This window comes from Nicotiana sylvestris, chromosome 5 (assembly GCF_000393655.2).
Source record: "Nicotiana sylvestris chromosome 5, ASM39365v2, whole genome shotgun sequence".
Taxonomy (NCBI): domain Eukaryota; kingdom Viridiplantae; phylum Streptophyta; class Magnoliopsida; order Solanales; family Solanaceae; genus Nicotiana; species Nicotiana sylvestris.
In genome coordinates this window covers 73,283,521-73,303,419 of record NC_091061.1, presented here as the reverse complement: position 1 = coordinate 73,303,419, position 19,899 = coordinate 73,283,521, and positions in this window count along the sequence as shown.

Sequence of the window (19,899 nt, the reverse complement as noted above, 5' to 3'; positions counted from 1 at the left end):
GATGGATGAACTTGGCACAACATTGGACCTCTGGGCCTGAGAGGCCACTAGCTGGGTCAATATCTGAATAGCTCCCCTAAGATCCCCATCAGAAATACCAGAACCGGAAGCTAGGGATGGAGGCAAAATAAGAGTATCAATAGGAGGGATAGTGGTACCCTCCGCAGGTGTAGGAACTGGGGTAGTCTGCTCTGGAATAGAAGAACCAGGCAGGGTGATAGCGGGGCGACTACTCTTACCCGCAGTATCAAGTAGTGATTCATCAGATACTCCTGAGGTGGCATTGGCTTCCTGTCCAATTCTCGCTTTCTTCTTGGGTTCCATTTACTAGAAGATAGAACAGTGCACTAATTAGAGGGGGAATAGTTTCGTAACAAGTCTTGCCGCACGATCCAGAATATCAAAGAAGGGTGTTATTCCTAAATTCCCAAGTATCCTCCAACTTATAGATGTGGTTGACTACACACCGATAAGAAGGACTCTACTAGACACGGCTCCGAGACATCCTAGGACACTTCAAAACCTTAGGCTCTGATACCAAGTTTGTCACGCCCCAACCTCGAGAGGCGCGACTGACACTCAATCGACTGAACCCAACTGAGCAAGCCTTATCAAACACTTTCTACCCAACTCAATACGATTAAGGAAAGCATGTTTTCGTTTATTTATACAATAGGAAAGGTTGTACATTCAACAGTGATAGTTCATTTTATATAACAACCTTAAATCGTAGTTAAGTTTCCAAGGTTCCATCCAGTTACAATCTAGAGAAACAAGAGTTTAGATTTATAACATAGTTCATAAATCCCTCCAACACCCGTACATAACCCACACAAACGTCTACGGAGCCTCTAAGGATATAAAAGACAATTATGACAATGCCGACAACAAGGCCCCAGCTATACCTCAAAAGTGGATATCTACAACAAAAGATGTACAACATAACCCCTTGAAGGAGAAAGAGGCTCACCAAGGCTTTGAGAGGAGGATACTCTACTATGCGCGATCGGCACTATCCGCTATGGAGCCACCAACATTCAATTAAAAATGTAGCGCCCCTGGCAAAAGGGGCGTTAGTACCATGGAATAGTACTAATATGTATAACTAAACACCATTTTATTAGAAAGAACTATCATACAAGAATAAGGAAATCACAAGAGACAATCGAAAGCTTTTAACTGAACACCATATCATCAAATACAAAAATCATATAATCTTTCACATAATTTCCATAGCTTTAGTTTGGGGCACTTCATACTGTCCATCATCACTCACAATACCACCGCTTTCTAGAGCGGAGTCCGATCACGACCCGATCGGCTAGGTTGCCTTATTTGAGACATGTACTTCAACCACAATCTTATTCTCCCTTTCTGGAATTCAATATCAGCACAATACCACCATGTGTGCGGCATGGCATCCGATCACGGCCCGATCGGCTAAGCCGCTATATCTAAGCGTTGTTCCTTTCTCATTAATCATCTCGTTTCAATCTTTTATTTCACATATATCAATTCATAGGCACTTAGGGCCACAATTATCACATCATTTCTATTTTCAATGTTAACCTTGCAATTTGGGACCACAAGCACATACAAAAGCAACTCAAGTTGTAAGCATAGGTAATATTTCACATAATTGGCATAACAATCTTAGTTTTAATCTTGACGTGGAGTCTAGGAATTTCAATACATGGTTCATATTCTTCGCACATATTTAAATATCTAGAACAATACATTTCACACATTGAGGCACACCTTTCATGTATATATATATATATATATATATATATATATATATATATATATATATATATATATAATTTCAAAACCAATTCATGTGAAGTAACAATCAATACATCAATCAAGTTTTCAGTCTTACCACATTTGCACATACACCAATGGAGCTCAATTTCTAATAAGAGGGGGTTTTAGCCATACATACCTCAATAGAGCTTTTTCTAAATTCTTACAAAATTCCGCGGCTCTTAACAACTTCAATCTATTTTATGAAAATTATAAATTGAACCAAGAATTAGAGACATGATTAAGATTCTAGCTCATTTGAGCACATTATCAAGCACTAAGTGTGCATTATGATTATAGGGCCCTTTTGTGAGAGATTTTCATTTTCTTACACCCCAATTTCTATCTTTGTTTAGTTCACAACCTCCCATACCTATTATATTTTACGCATGTAAGAAAATCCATTTTTATACCCATGAACCCCCAAGCTAATTACTCACTCTAGTGTGAATTTCGAAACCAAAGGCTAGGGCTCAAGTTCTTACCTCTTGGGGTGAAGGTCTAGCAGCTTTACTTGATAATCTTCAAGGGTTTAGGCAAGGATTGAGTGGGGACTTGATGAAGATCACCCTCTCTCTCTAGAACTCCTTCTCTCACTCTATTTGTAGCAAAATAACATAAAAGGGGTCTAATGGGGTATTTTTAATGGGATAGGGTCAGGTTTTTAAAGTTAGAAAATAGGAGCCCCAGCGAAATCTGCAATCGCATAATGGACATGCGGCCAGCAAAAGGGACCGCAAAAAAAAATGGCCCCAAAAACCTAAACAAACTGTTCGGGTATGCGATAGAAATGCGGTCCGCATACCTGTTCTGCGGTCGCATAATGCACCACAGAACTGCCCCTTACAAAAATTCCAAGGGCATTGTACGATGACTATGCGGCCCGCATATTGATTATGCGATCGTATAATTGGCCGCATAGTTGACCTCAGATTAACTATCAAACTGTCTGACTCTGCGGAGACTATGCGGTCCGCATAGCTATTATGCGATCGCATAATGGACCGTAGAAATGCACTTTTCTAGAAAACATTATTCCTTAACTTTTTAATGCACAGATTAATCAAAAGGGTCCGAACATACATATTCCTAATTTGGTACTACGAGCTTTCAAGTTTTTGAGTAGAAATTTCATGGGGCCTTACAGTTATATGCTGCTCTCTTATGTTGTGATAAGCTGTGAGGTTGTATGATTTTTCCCCACGCATGTTGTAATTCCATTCAGGACTTATGGCGATGCTTGCGAGATAGCCCTCGTGATGTTAATTTGCTCATTGCACCTTAGCTGTGCTTGTTTCTTTTATGTATTATTACTTCTATTCACTTTTTCCCACAGTTTTATTGGTGCACTCTGTTATACTTGATATCAGTATTCATATGATCAGTGAGCCCGAGCATTTTGGCTCGATGAGTATTTGGGAGCGGGCTGCACGCCACATCAAATGTTATGTTGGATGTCCTTTCCTTGTGTTTATCTGGTGTCGTGTTTTCCCTCTGTGGGACAAATTGATGAAAAATATATATTATTATATACTTTTGTTGTTACAGATATTGTACTTGTTAGATAATTCTTATACTTTGCTTTCCTTTATTTGTGCCGCATAATTGAGTCATTGCTGGGTTGGTGTACAAACTGTATAGTGTTAGAATCCGTGTAGTTCCGTGATGAGCTGTTAGTTGGGTTGATTGTATTGACTGAGATGAGGTTTTTAGACCTGAGGTTTGTATTATGGAATTGGGGGTGAGGAGTGTTTGGAAGTATGTGGTTGTTTCTGCTAAGAGTTGGTTAATGGCCATTGACGGACGAGAGAGTTTCTTGACTTGTTGACTTCATGAGCGGTTATGAGTTTCGCATGTTTCTTTATCATGGGCAGTGTTGTGGAAGTTCGGAACAAGGTTGTATTCAATGTGAAGTGTATTGCCGGTATCCAGAGTGTTATTTGAGCAGCTATGGTGGTCAGAGGTTATTGCTTCGAGTATTTGAGCTGCGTGGATCATCATGTGATTGTATTCCGGGTTAGAAATTTTGGCTCGATTCAGCTTGTTCGGGTGTATTCAGTATGATAATGTGGAATTCGGGTCCTATGATGAATTTCAGATGTTGAGGTTTGGGTTCTGTTCTAATGTTATGGACTAAGGAGGATATGAGACCTTCAGTTAAGTGGTATTTTCAGTTCTGCATGGGTTGGGTGATGGGGAATCATCCCCAGTGTATGTATGAGGAGCTAATGCAGTGGTTCGATGGCTTTGGAACGACTCCAGGCACGTTTGAGGACAAGCATATGTTTAAGTGGAGGAGGATGTAACGACCCGACCGATCGTTTTGAACAATTGCATCCGGTTCAACAGTTTGAGGTCAAGAGTAGTTTTACATTATGTATATCGACTTGTATACAGGGCTGGATTCAGTTTCCGGATGAATCAGAGTCGGATTGGAAAGAAGGAATATAGTTCTGGAAGCTTAAGCGGAAATAATTTGACCAGAATTTGACTTTTGAGTAAACGGCTCCAGAATGGGTTTGGGATGATGTCAGTAGCTTCATGTGGTGATTTTGGACTTGGGTGTGTGTTCAGATTTGGATTTGGAGGCCCGTAGGGTAATTTGAGACATTTTGGTGAAAGTTGTAAAAGTTAAAGTTTGGAAAATGGAGAGGTTTGACCCATCGTTGGATTTTGTGTTATCGAGTTCGGAATGCAATTCCGAAAGTTGGAACAACTCCGTTATGTCATTTTGGACTTGCCTGCAAAATTTGGTATCGTTTGGAGTTGATTTGATATGGTTCGGACGCTTGGTTACAATTCTAGAGGTTCTTGAAGTTCATAGTGATTTTCATGCGTTTGGGCATCTGATTCGTGGTTTTAGCATTGTTTGAAGTGATTTGAGAGTGGGGAGAAGGTCGTATGATGTTATGGGATGTGTTGGTACATTTGGTTGAGGTTCTGGGGGCCTCAGATGAGTTTCGGGGTGAGTTTCGAGCGAGTTCGGACATTTCGGCACTAGGAAGTTGTTTCGGATCATGGGGGGGGGGGGACAGTGGTAAATCATCACCCCATCAGCCAAAAGTATCGCTGTCAGCGGTGATATTTCGCTGCAGCCGTGGAATTTTCGCTATAGCGGAAAACGGTCCGCAGCCGCGGTCATGAAGAATTCGCAGGTTCGTTAGTCTGACTTTAGAAGCTTATATCTTTTGATCTACAAGAAATTTTGAGATGATTCAAAACGAAAGTTGTAGCCCTTCCTGTCTAGTTTCCAGAAAGGTAAAGAAATCATAATTTGGACATCTGTAGAGAACGTTATGGCCAAAATACTAAGACCTGTCTGTGGAGCCACCAGAAGCGCGGTCAGCGGTGGTTTTACCGCGGTCAGCGCTGATGGAAATCCCAGAAGGGCACTATAAATACGAGATTTAGGGTTTTATTTTATATTTTTACCTAGAGAGCTCGGATCTTAGCAATATTTCGAAGGGTTTTCAAGAAGTTCATCGGGGTAAGTGATTCTAACTCTGATTTGGCTAAAATACATGAATCTATCATTGAATTCATCATTTGATTCGTGATTTGAGATGGAATTTGGGAAAAATTGTGAAATCTTTCAAAAATGTAAAATGATGATTTGCAGGACCAAATGGTATCAGAATTGGATAATTTTTATATGGGTGAACTCAAATCGGAATGTGTATTCGATTTTTGTAAATTCTGTCGGGTTTTGAGGTGCGGGCCCGGGGAGTTGACTTTTGTTGACTTTTTGCAAATTGTATAAGAATCATAGTTTTGTTTATTGGAATTATTTTCTCTTGCATTGTTAGATGTATTCAAGTCGTTTTTGGCTAGATTGAGCCGAGCGTTGATAAGTTGGTAAAGGAAAAGCTAAATTGAGTATTGAATTGGTCGGATTGAGGTAAGTATCTTACCTAACCTTGTGTGAGGGACTTCCCTTTAGGATTTGAGTCTTCTGTGCTAATTGTAGTCCGTACACGCGAGGTGACGAGTGTTTTCTCGGACTTATTTGTGGTGAATTTGCCCTTAGGGTTCTTAGGTCCTTACGTTCATTATGTGGAAAGTATTCCGTTGTGATTGAGTCTCCTAATTGCTTAAATTACCTCTATATGCTCCAAATGATGTTGTTAGCTTTCCCCTAACTCTTACTTGTTACTTGACCCTTATTTGCCTTAATTGAAGAGATTGTCTTCCCTATTGTTTTGATACTTCTTGATTGTGAATTCCGCTATAACTTTGTGCAAATATATTACATGTCTAATTGTTGTGGTTACCGGTGTAGTTATTACGTGCTTATTATGTCTTGTTGTTTTTGTTAAGGTTATTGTGTTCTCTTGATTTTTCCGTGATCCTTGTTATGTACCATTCATGCTTATATTGACGATTAATCATGTTGAATAAGACTGATGATATTCTCGTGGTAATTGACCATTGTTGAGTATTGATTCAAGTTGAGATCTATATTGCGAAGCTAACTGTTGAAATAAGAATGGTTATCGTTGATTCTTTTGCCGGGATGTTATTGTTCTATTGTTGATTCCCTTGCCGGGATGTTATTGTTTCTGTTGTTGATTCCCTTGCCGGGATATTATTGTTTCTATTGTTGATTCCCTTGTCGGGATGTTGTTGTTTCTATTGTTTGGGTGAGGAAGAGTGTAAATCCATAAAGGGTGATGCCGTGCATGATATTGTGAGGAACAGTATAAAGCACGAAGGGTGATGCCGTGCCGATATTGTGAGTGTAAAAGCACGAAGGGTGATGCCGTGCCTCATTATTGAAAGTAAAAGCACGAAGGGTAATGCCATGCCAATATTGAGAGTAAAAGCACGAAGGGTGATGCCATGCCATGATTATGAGAGAGTTAAAGCACGAAGGGTGATGCCGTGCACATTTATATTTATGCATATTGTGAGGAAGAGTGATAGAGCACGAAGAGCGATACCGTGCACTTTCTGTTTGTTGTGTTGATTTGTGGTTATCAATTCAAATGTTTTAACTGCTCAGATTCCTTTACTACTGTGATCCTTTGTGATAGAACCCCATAGTGTTTCAATACTTTGCCGTATTTATATACATAATTTAATACTTCAAGTTTCAATAATTGTTCATTTTTAATTTAATTATTTACCCGATTAAATTTTCTTAAACCATCTGAGGTTGTATTTTACTTAAAAAAAAGAATTTCTACTAAGTTAAATTATTAAATCCCATGTTAGCGGTAATAATTTATTCGATATTGTATTTTAATTAAAAATGGTAATTTCTTTACTCAAATGATTTCTAAAAATAACTTCAATCTTTTCTTGCTGAGTTCCTAATTGGCTTAGAAGTTGTACTCTACTTTATGTTATGTAAATAAGACTCTTTGAACATCTTAATTGCATTGGTTATGGACCCTATGTACTGAGTAGCATGAGAACGTTGTTGTGCAAAGAGAGATAAAAATATGAGGGCACAAGGTGTCGGGTGTTCTAAAGGTTTGGTAATTGAGGTTATGATATGAGACATCGAGTTTGAGATGGTTGGAATTGTGCATTAGAAATGATATGATTTATTGAGCTGATATCGCCTTCCTTGTTGAGTACATTTTTACTTGTCTGTGTTCCAGCTATGTTGGTGTTAATTTACTTGGTTATCTTTCGTTTCCATCCGAGTTTCCTTTTACTATTTCGACTACTTGTAGTTTGATTTATCCCTGCTGTTGATATTACTTCGTTACCTTTATTTTGATATTTGTTATCATATCCTGTTTAATCTGTCTGACCAGTAGGCGTCTTGACTGTTCCTCGTCATTACCCCACCGAGATTAGTTTTGGTACTTACTGGGCACCGCCGTGGTGTGCTTATACTACACTTCTGTATATTTTTTTTTGTGTACATATCCAAGTATTGATCGATAGTAGCTGTACAGATCGTTGCGGTGGAGACTCAAGACAACCTGCTGCTGCGTTCGCAGGCCTCAGAGTCAACTTCGGTTGTAATCATGTTACATGGATTCCGTCTCGTTCTGGAACAATGTTGTATTTATTTTGTATAACTGCTCTTAGAAAGGCTTGTGACTTGTACCACCAGTTTTGGGAATTGTAATGTGTTAAGAGATATTTAATTTAAAGTTAGCAGCTATCAACGTTATTTCAGTTAATGTTTGGCTTACCTAGTTTAGAGACTAGGTGCCATTACGACTCCTTCGGAGGAATTTTTGGGTCGTGAAAGTAGTATACTAAGAATATTAAGAGTACCATGATTTAATAGTAATTATGGTATATCAATATGTAGTATACCAAAAATATTGGATATATCATTTAACGTACTCTAACAAAGTATACTATACTTTTAACACTAATAATGGTATACCGATATACAATATACCAAAGAATATTGAAAATACCATAACTTAATACTAATTATGGTATACCAATTTATAGTATACCAAGAATATTTGGTATACTGTTTAACATGCTCAAATAAGGTATACCATGATTCAATAGTAATCATGGTATACCAAGAATATTAAAAAAAATACTATTTAACTTACTCAAATAAATTATACCATGATTCAACGGTAATTATATTTTACAAAAAGTAATTTACCAATAATATTGGGAATGCCATGATTGTTGAATCATGATATACTAATGTATAGTATACCAAGAATATCGGAAATACTATTTAATGTACTCAGATAAAGTATATCATGATTCAACAATAATCATGGTATACTACACATTACACTAAGAATATTTAAATATCAATTAACATACACAAATAAAGTATATTACAATTCAACAGTAATTGTGGTATACTATGTAGTATACAATAATTCAACAATAATCATGGAATACTATGTAGTATACCAAGAATAATGAGAAGACCATTTAATATATCAATAATTATAGTATACCGCGATTCAGCAGTGATCATGGTATACTATTTGGTACGTGTAATAGTACACTAGCATAACACTATTACTGTACAAAAGTACTATACAGTATATTTATATTTGAACATAAAAAATTAATGTTTTAAAATTCCAATAATATTCTGATATACTACTACAAAATTTATAATAGTATATTCTATATATCATCAGATATAACAATAATCATTGTACCTAGCACGCGTGTCAAAAGGTTTAAGAAATTTTAATTTTAGGCATAAAATCACATGACACGTGTTGACTTTATTCTATTATATAATCACAGCATCCTCGTGAGTCCGAAATCAAAATGTGGCTCTTTTGGACTCAAAGGACCAAAATGTGTGGGAAAAGAAATTGGTGACCATTTTATATATAACACTCTTTTAAAAGGCGCTATACCTTAACGACTGTTTGCCCAGTTAAGTATAGCGCCCTTTTAAAAAGCTCTATAGTTAAAGTTGAAAAGACGAGAAGGTATAGCACCTTTTATTAAAGCGCTATAGTATAGCGTCTTAATAAAAGGCACTATACTCACATAAAAATCCGTCTCCTTCCCTACCCCACCAGACCAGACCCCCTCCCCCCCCAAATTAAACAAAAAAAAAAACAAGCGCCCCCGGTCAACGAAAAAAAATCTCTAGTGGAGCCCACCCGTCCCATAAAAAGTAAAGATTCTCAGTCCCACATTCTAACTAAGGCGTTATCTCGTAGTGGGTTGCTCGTTTCGGCTCCAAATCACCAAATCTTCAACTTTGCAAAAACCTTAAATCAAGGTATTCCGACTTAGTTTTTGTTAACAATCGTATAAAAAAGCATATTAGTTGTTTTTAATGTGCTCTATGTTATTTTGTGATTGTTTTGCGATTTAAATAATTCATTATTTTTTATCCGGACTATAGTATTAGTGTACTAAAAAATTAGTAAAATAGAGAAATTGTTAGTAGTTGTTAAAAAAATATTAATTAGTTACTTTTTACTGTGGTATATGTATTTTCGTTATTATTTTTTGATTAAATTAATTTATTGTTGTTACTCGCTTTAGATTATTTAATTGCTAAAAGACTAGTAAAATAGATAAATTGTTAGTTTAATTCCCTGTAGTGGTATCTTGTGGCCTAATGTAGTGCTCGTATTTGTAATGTAGTACCTTTTGAAAAAGTAAAATGTAGTGTCTTTTAGCGTAGTATCCTTGTAGTTATTGAAATTAATCATTTAAGTATCTCTTAAACCCAAAAATACGTCAAAAAGCTAATTGTTCAAACACAAACTCTCTCCAATTCTAGTCAACAAACGTAATAAAACAACATGAGAAAACAAAAATATTTGTCAAACTAAGTATTGTTATATGAATATCTAATAATTAAAATTTTCATAGTGATGAAAATTAATTATTTAATTTTATTATAGTAAAAAATAAGTGAGTAACAAACAAATATATAAAATAATAATATTAACATATAAAATAATAAACTAACATATACAATAATAAACTAACATATAAAACAATAAACTTACATATAAAATAAAAGCCATGTTGAGTGATAAATCGGGAAATTTTTTTCATCATGAACACAAGAATTGGGATACCTTGGTGCTACTGGGCATTAAGTATCGAGTCCGAAATCAAAATGTATCAACCTAATTAACAATATAGTAAAAATATCGAATAAATTTTAATACTAAAGGTATTGCAATATATTTAAGCAATAAAAAAAATACATTAATTAATATTGTTCAATTTACAGTAGTCGTCATGGAGGTTCCGCCTTTGCATCCCGGACCTGCCTCGCTAGAGCTACTATTACTACAGGCCGAGCATAGGTCTTCCTACATATGAGATGGGTAATTATTGGCCCAAACGTCCTGTGCTAGAAGAGTAGACGATATGTGAGACTTTCTTAGGACCCACCATCTCCATCCCTGTACAGTCAGACGACTTCAGGATACGAGTTTCTATAGGATTGTTGAGATCAGCCGACTGCAGCTGGATTGGTCATTGATCACGGCTTTGATAAAGCGGTGGCGACCGGAGATTCACACATTCCATTTACCCATTTAGCGAGACCATTATCACGCTTAGGGACGTGGAGGTTCTGTATGGGTTGCCGGTTGATGGACATCCTATTGCTTTACTGCATGCCATCAGAGAGTATACGGGAGATCAGTACCTGGAGATGTTGCAGCAACTCACCGGTTTCCAGCCAACGGATAAGGGTGCATTGGTAGGGGCTAGTCGTCTGCAGTTAACGCTCGTCCGATTGCATCTGGAGGTGATACATGCTCACAATACGGATGATACACCGGATCTTCATGTTAATCGATACACGAGGTTGCTGCTGCTGCTTATGTTTGGAATTATTCCCGAACACTTAGGGAAACCTAGTCAGCTTGAGATTTTTTCATCATCTTGAGCAGCTAGATGATTTACATGATTACAGCTGGGGTGTTGCTGTTCTTGGTTACTTGTACAGGTCCTACAAACAGATGTGCCGGGTGAGCATGGGCACCCAGCGAGAAGTTGCAGGATTTTTGCCGCTGCTGCTGGTAAAAACATAGTCAAATACTCTCTTCATTATAACATACATCCTAAAAATATACCTTAAATTTTACGTCCAAATTGTATATTAGGTTTGGGTCTGGGAGCGGTTCCTATAGTTGCAACCACCTCGACCACCCATAGCTCCGGGTGCACCACCTCTACCGTTTCTCCCTTTAGCTAGGAGGTGGGTTGATAGGCGAGGATACAGACGCGAGTACGAGGCTCGACATAGTCTCCCCTATTGCAGGGATTTGTTGGATTTGCTGGGGTCCGTGCAGGTAATAAGTTTACTTGACCTGGATTTATATGTGCTGTGAATACTTAAGGTTCCTGTTTTTACTTAATAGTTTATTTGGAGGCCATACACCGATGAGCTAATAGCTGGTTTGCCCGATTATTGCTCGACCGACTGACCTATGTTGAGCTCTTCCGTCCCGTTGATGTGTCTCAATATTGTCGAGCATCATGCCACCGAGCGAGTCCCTCGCCAGTTTGGTTGACCGCAACTTGTACCTCCACCGCCCGCTCGAATTAGGATAGATAGCTAGCGGGATAATCGTTCGAGGGTTGACCAGACATATATGGCATGGCTAGAGTTGCAGATCGAGATTTGGGACCATCGGCATGACCTGATTCCGCCACCCCCTCCACCCGAGTGTATGGATAGTGAGCATGAGTATATGGGCTGGTATTGCAGCATTACCCGACTTTTCATCGGGAATCCCATACATCGCACTGGCGATCGGTTCGTTCCATACGCCGTGAGGCATGAGGCACTAGTATGTTATTTGGTATACTTTGTTATAACGTTAACCTAGCGTTCCATAATTAATATTTGTGCAGGCTATTGGCCTACATCTGTTCTACCAGTTGGGACTATAGATGCAACAACATACCGGCGAGGGAGCGGCCGCTTTGTACAAGTATAGCTGGTAGGTTACAAATCTGGCTGCCTAGACATTAGCGAGCCCGAGATGATGAGCGCTTAGGATACGAGGCTGATTATGTAGCGCCAGAGCAGTACCAGCATGGGCCAACAGTGGCACCTAAACGTGGTCGACATGGCAGGCGTGCCTAGAGAGGTAGGGGTGTCCCACGAGGCCGTGGGAGTCGACGAGGAGGTGGTCCCCAGCAAGGGGGCATTGAGACACCTGTTGAGGTTGTTGGAGTTGATCAGCCGGTGACCACCCTGAGCCAGACCATGCTCCTAGTGATATGCCCTCATTCAGCCTACAGCTTACTCCAGGGACTTTGCAGGTGACCCCGTCAGATCCATTGTTGATCGCGGGCACGGACATTACTTCACACGAGTAGGATGAGTATTTTACTGCCCCTCCAGAGCCATCGACGATTGTTGATGATCATCCGGCATGAGATGTGGATAGTGGGCACCGACTGAGTTATGGCTCATCATTAAGGAATGTTGAGGATCTTTCACAGGATTTGGTTAGTGTTTACCATGAAAATGGTAATAACAATTAAATTTGTTGATGGGACTCTAAAAATACGTGATCTATTTTTATGCTGGTTGTTAAAGCAGTTGATGCTAGATATGTGAAGATAAAGGTGAAATGCGAGCTAAAGCCGAGTTATAATCAAACCGATGGGCTAGCCGTCCAGGCCTCGGGCTAACCGATGAAGGGCCTTGAGGTCGATGCCTGGGCTCGGGCTCGAGCTATCGGGGGTGACCGGGAAGGGACTAACAGTTAGAATACAATTAAAGGAGGCTCTTTATGGCCGATATCAAGTAATAAATGAAGAACAAGTATGAAAACAATAAATGAAAGAGGTAGTCTCGAGCGAGTAAGTTAGAGAGAAAAGAGAGAAAGAGAGAGTTGTTTTGATTTTATGTAGAATAGTTGGAGCAACAACAACCCCTTACAAAGTGATGAGGATCCCCTTTATATAGGAGAGGAATCTCGTTATAGTACAAAATACATTAACTGTAAAGGCATGGAGATGGGACGGCTAGACGTGACACCTTGATACAGGCTCCAGGTAGGTCAGCTCAGATTTAGCTGTGTGCCTTGGGAATCCCCTATTTTACTCTAGCCTCGATCATTATCCCCTTTAGGTCGATCCTCGATGAGTTCTGAAGGAGGGAACTCGGTCACAGCCTCGCATCCTCGAGGCCTCGAGGTGTTCCTCTGAAATGACTTATTAGCAAGAAATGGGACCCGGTGATTTCACCGCATACAGATAGTCTCCGCATTTCCCAGAATGAAGCGATGGGAAACGATTCTGATACCTGACTCCTCGGGCTTCCCGTGATGACGTTATGTCGATGATGAAATCTATGGCATGAATTTTCACGATAAGCGGGACATCCCATGGACTTGTCTTTTCGACACCATTTAATACACTGTCGATTCCCATTCTTCGAAGTGATAGTACCGTTGTCGATTCAGTTCTTCAAAGACGTAGTAATTGCGCCCGCCGGTCAGCCTTCCAAAGGCATTGATGGCCGTGTCATTATCCCCTATAAATGGGGGCGTTCTGTCGTCATTTTCTATCTAAGTTCCTTTCTCCATTCACTTATGCCCTCCTTATCGCCATCTTTCTATATTGTTAATCACCATATCTGAAGTTCACGGCCTTAATGTCATTTGGATGCATTCCTACCGACCGGGCAATGGCCCTTTGCCTGAGTTTCCCTTTGTCATTGCTTTCGAGGTTGTTACGATTGCTATTGCTGTCCTTACCGGCTCGAGATGACGATAGACGGGGAATCGACTTTCCTCGATTTAGAAAAATATTCGGACTATATACCACTGCTCACAAGGGGGCTTGGATTATACGCCGCTGCTCACCTTCATACCCCAGATCGACGTGGTGCTTTGCCCCGGGCTAGCAGCTTGCACGGCTCAATGTCCCAAGAAGTGGATTCAAAGTAGCCGTGCAAGCGAGGCCGATGTTCGCCAGGTCTGTTGTCTCTCCGAGGTTCTCTTGGCCAGTGAGGGTCCTCGATCTTTGGTGGGCTCTGGCATTTTTCATCCCTCCCTGCTTCTCGACTTATCCTTTGGGGATATCAGTCCTTCAAAAGTAGACTAGGCTTTAGGATTTTACCATGTGTGTGCATCCCTTTGCTTCTTTGTTTCTGCGCAAGGACCCCTTGCAGGCTTTTGTAATTGTATGTAAGGGCCCCTCGAGGGCCATTGTAAGCCAATATTTATGAAATAAAAAGACATCTTCTTTACTACTTTTTATATTTGCCATATTCTTGTATATTCTTGTGCATTTGTGGGGATTTTCAATGTATGTCTCTGTTGACGATCATCAATATCCAACTCGGGTGAGAGCATTCTTTTCGGTCTCTGATTGATAGAAATGGTTCCTTTCTAAGCTCATCGTTGTTCCCTGGATCAATCCTGAAGTGGTCCGATAAACTCGGGTCATCGGGACCCTCGAGCCTTGTGGAGGTAGTGCACCGAACCTCGAAATTTTGAGAGCAGCCTCTGAGTGAAAATCAGCTTCGGGTACTTGGAGATTTACTTTGAACTTGATGTAGATAACCTTTTAAGGCATTGTAGGCAGGTCTTTGAGGAGGGGTTACTCATATTTAGGCGACTTCCTGGGGTCGAGCCCTCATAGATAGAGCTCGAAGTGCTTATTTTTCTCCTTGAGAGGAAACTTCGAGATCGGGTACCACCTCGGAGCCCGTACCAAAGCTGTTGGCCTCATGAGGCTTAACCTAAGTAGGCGAATCGTTGTTGTTTCCCCATATATATATGGGGTTGCTCTCGCTTCTTGGAAGATCCCTTTATTTTAGATAGCTATCCTTCCATTTTGGCATCGAGTCCTTCGTTACCTTAGCGCCAAAGTGCTCGTGTAGGTTCCCGCTTCAGTTTGCTAGTTCCACCATAGCCATGACTGCTACTTCAGTGTCTGCCCAGCAGAGAAGGGAGAGTTCCACTCCCAGTGTTCAGGATCCACGAGAGTTTACTCTGAATACCATGTCTTCAATAAGAGAAGAGCATCTGGAGATAGTGAGGAGAGACTGCGGATGGGGCGAGGGGGTAGCGTTGCATGCACTTCCCCCGAATAAGGGTATCACAGACCTTTCCGATGGATTCCTAAATGTGTACTTATACCCCTTTGCACCGGTCCCCCTTGATGAGGTCGTGCTCGATTTTTGTTTAAAGTATCGGGTTACTTTGGTGCAGATACATCTGTCGTTTTGGCAAATAGTGTTGATAATGAGGAAGATGGAGATCGAGAGTGAGCCAGTCGATTTGTCTGGGTTCGGATGACTGACGTTATCCCCGTGGAACTTATGCCATTCCCTGAGGAATGGAATTACACGCGTGAGTGGAGCGTCTCATGCTTTCTCAGATTCGCTCATGGTGAAAGCTAGTTCAGTAATCGTGTTTCCTTTTTTTTGCAGCAATTTCATGGGTGCCAGGCGAAGTTCTTGATCTGCCTGGCTGGGTGCAGAAGCTGGCGACCCATTCAACTAGTGACGAGCATAGGTGGCGAGCCGTGTCTCGGGGTAGATAGGAAGCAAAATATCATGGTACGTGTGTACGCTGCTTTCACTTGTCCTTCGTATATTTAGGAAGACATTTTCCCCTTTTCATGTACTAGTATTGCCGTCGTAGGTATCAGAGGGTCTCCAAGGGCGAGGCTGTGCTCCTCCGGAGAGGGGGAGGAGTTGCTAGCTTCTAAGCTAAAGGACGATAATAATAAATGGGATATGCATTTGCAGTGCGATGGAGCTCTCAGCAAGTCGAAACGGGCCCAAGTCTTTGAGGAGGAAACATCGCCCGAGCCTACTATACACAAATTCTCTAGCCCTGGAGAGGAAGTTCCCCCGAGCTATCATGCTTTGACCGGGATTGATTCTTCCAGGGCAGAGAGGAATAGATTATCAGAGGTGTGCTCGGTTTTCGAGGAAATCCGCTGACTTCACTTCGCGGTGAGCTTTGGCATAGGCCTTTTGAATCTCGTGTCTTTCCTTTCTTATCGAGTTTTTCTTTTGCAGGCTTTTGGCAGTCTTAGGTTTGAGCTGCTCCGCCATGGGGCTAGGCTCCAGAAGGCTCTGGGTGAGGGTAAGTCCTTTGGGATCCTTTGCGAGGAGAAGGAAGTTGAGTTGACATACCGGCGGTATGAGGCGTATCAGAGCTCGAATTACGAGAGCTATTTAATGGAGCAGGTAACTTCTCATCCCGGGTGAGTATGTATTTCGCCTTTTAACCCTTTGGGTTAACTTTTTGCCTATCCCAGTTGCAGAAAAAGACGGAGGCTCTGGAGCGCCTTAAGGATGAAGCCGACCGAGTCAGGAATGACTGTGGCAAGCTAAGAGCTCAAGTGTAGGCTCAAGCTTCAGAGGAGAAGGGTGACTTGGCTAAAGTTCCTGCCTTCGAGGCCTAACTCCGCTTAGCTCGTGACATTGCTTCAGTTCAAGCGGATATGATCACGAAGATTGAGTTCAAACTTTTTAAGGTTAGGGCTGAGATCGTTGATGCTCGGGCTGAAGCAGTACTGAGCCAGACTAATGCTGATTAGGAGATGGCGATTCATTTGAAGGATGATACCAATGCCCAAGCCGAGTTGAAGAGGGTCCTCGATCGTGAAGAGAGGATCGAAGAATATGCTTGTTGTAGATCCCGAAGAAGGGTACTTGAGGAGATCGGTGCCAGGGGCTTTATTCTCCCGAAAAAGCTAGCGTGAGCAAGGGTGGATGAGTGTGCTGCTCGGTCACTCCTGTCCGGCGTTGGGGAGAGAAAAGATGAGGCTGATAGGTCGTATCCCTTAGGGGCAGGGCGTGGACTTTGCTATCTTTTATGTGATATTTCCATAGTGCATTTGTAGATGGAGGATGCATTTTTTCAAAATAGAAGAGAACTTGAAGCTTTGTTGCTTATGTACCTCTTTCTGCTTTGCCTCTAACCAGGTGGACTGGTTTTGGAGTTAGTGGGAATCTTTAGATTTGTAGTACGACTTCGGGACTCATCAGGCAGGCCCGGGAGCTCTTACACATTCGATCGATGCGGCCTTTAGTGTAAGCTGTCGTTAGAGCTCTTATGCTTTTGCTCAACTATTTTGGGTTTAGTCTCTGAGTCGGGCATCATCTCTAGCCCATTCGACCCTCAAGCTTTTGTGTCTGCATGGGCGGGTGACAATGGCCCTTACGCCTTGCCCTGGGGCACTTGTATTTTAACTTTTTTGGGTTCAGTCTCCGAGTCGGGCTTCGACTCGAGCTCAATCGACCCTCAAGTTTTGTATCTGTATGGGCTAGCAATATGGCTCTTATGCCTTGGGTCGAAACGACCTTTTATGTGCATGGCCCTGAGGCTCATGAAGCTGGCGACGATGGCTCTTATGCTTTGCCCTTAGGCATGTATTAGTTAACTATTTTGGATCCGGTCTCCGAATCAGGTTACAACTTGAGCTCATTTTGATCCTCAAGCTTTCAAATATTAAGTTGGCGACAATGGCTCTTACGCTTTTGGTGGTTACGACCTTTTAGTGTGTGGCCTTGAGGCTCGTTAAGCTGGCGATAATGGCTCTTATGCTTTTGCCCTTGGGCATATGTAGGCTTTATTTTCCTCTCGTTAAAGACTTTTGAAATGTTTTTGCCTGACCCATCGTTGGTTCGGGAAGAACCTTGATTTCAAGTTGTTTGTGGCGATGTTCGAGCACCTCGGAAGGTTTAGCTCATAGGTTGAGTAGCTCGAAGCCTTGTGATTTGGATCTGACAGGGTCGAAGCTCTTTTGCTTATCGAGGGTATCCTGTTTAACCGGTTCTTTTCAAAGTAGATTCGAAGTAATGGCCTATGATTTTATAGCGACGGTCGGGCATCCCCGAGTTGCATTAATTTGGCTGGTGCAGCCGTATTGACCATAGTCATTTGTGTTTGGCCGAAGCCATTTTGATCCCGAGTATAGTAGTTTAGGTGTCTACATTGAGGGTATACCATTTTGGGAGTTTTACAAATGCGACATAAAGCCTAAACTTCGGGATTGAGTTTATTCCTGTAGTAAGGTCTTACAAAAATTTCATGCCTTTTGAGGCCTTACCGTATTTTCATGCCTGTTGAGGTCTTATAGTTTTTCATGCCTGTTGAGGTCTTATAGATTTTTCATGCCTGTTGAGGTCTTACAGTATTTTTGTGCCTGTTGAGGTCTTACAGTTTTTCATGCCGTTGAGGTCTTATAGATTTAGTTGCTGCCTTAGGTAGGTCTTACGGGACCGAGTCTGCCCACTTGGGGTCTTATGGCCTCGTGTTTTGGTGAGTCGACGGAGATGTAATTTTGACGGCAAGCCCCGAATCATTGAAAGTTTCTTGACTCGGGAGACATTCTTTGTAAACTTTGCATTGCCTCATCGAGGGCTTGCGATTTCGGAGATCTCGACCCTGAGGCCGTGCATTTTTCTTTTGAGATTTCGACGTTAGTCCCCGAGTACTCGAGTTACCTTTGATGCTGGAGATGCTTAGCGATTTCCATGTTGCCTTACTTGAAGGCTTATGATTTCGGAGTCCTGACCCGGAGGTCGTCTAAGTGTTGAATTGTCGACGCCAGTCCCCGAGTGTTCGGGACGTTTTCGGTGGAGGAATTGTTGCCTTATCTTGCAAAGGTGTCTTGACAAAAGGTATTGTTTGATTATTCGGTACAAGAGTACATGTATTCGCCGATGGGATCCCGGCTATATGGACATGGTTCGTTTGACTGTTTGGCTCGGTACATTACTTTCCTACTGGGACCCCATTTGGCATTTCATGACTTTTCCGAGCGGGTGGCTTCCTGGGGGAATTCCCCCCAGCATTCAAGGTTGACTGCAAAAGAAGTCTTCGAGCATTTGTTAAGTTTCCCTTAGGTAGCATGCAGATATTGCCTCGTTAAAAACCTTGCCAGTAAAACACTTTTTTCGGGATAAAAATTCGGTCGAAGGAAAAGAGTGCAACGAATGCTTTAAAACCTTAAGGTCTTCGAGTAGGGTTAGCATTCTGACCACTCCGATCGAGTGCCTGCATAAGGGTTAGTCCGAAATACGAAAATAAAAAGGGAGATGGTCATACCTTAGAGTGAGATATGCCGACGATTCCTTGAGGATTGATATGTTACAATCGTGAGGGCTGATATGTTACAATCACTTAAGGTGAGGACGCGGTGCGGTCCTTTATTTCGTTTAATAAAGTTTTATCAAGGGTGAGGCTCAATCACCCTTTGGCTTATTCGAGGGCGGAGGTGCGAGCGCTGGTGCCATGTCGTGTACTATGAAAATTTCTCTTGCCGCATGCTGTTCCCCGTAGATGGTTTTAATTCCATCCTTTGTTGGGAATTTCATCATCTGGTGAAGAGTGGACGATACCGCTCTCATGCAGTGTATCCACGGCCGTCCGAATAAGGCGTTATACCTCATGTCTCCTTCAATGACATGGAATTTGGCGTCTTGGGTCATGCCAGCCACATTGACCAGAAGGATGATTTCTCCTTTCATTGTTTCACTTACCATGTTGAATCCGTTGAGGACTCGAGTGGCGGGCACGATTTGGTTGATCAATCCGAGCTGCTTTATCACCCTCGACCTGACAATATTGGCCGAGCTACCTGGATCCACAAGGACACATTTTATTTGAAAAGAATTTACAAGGAAAGAGATTACCAGGTCTCGGTGTCCTCTTCGTTGAATGT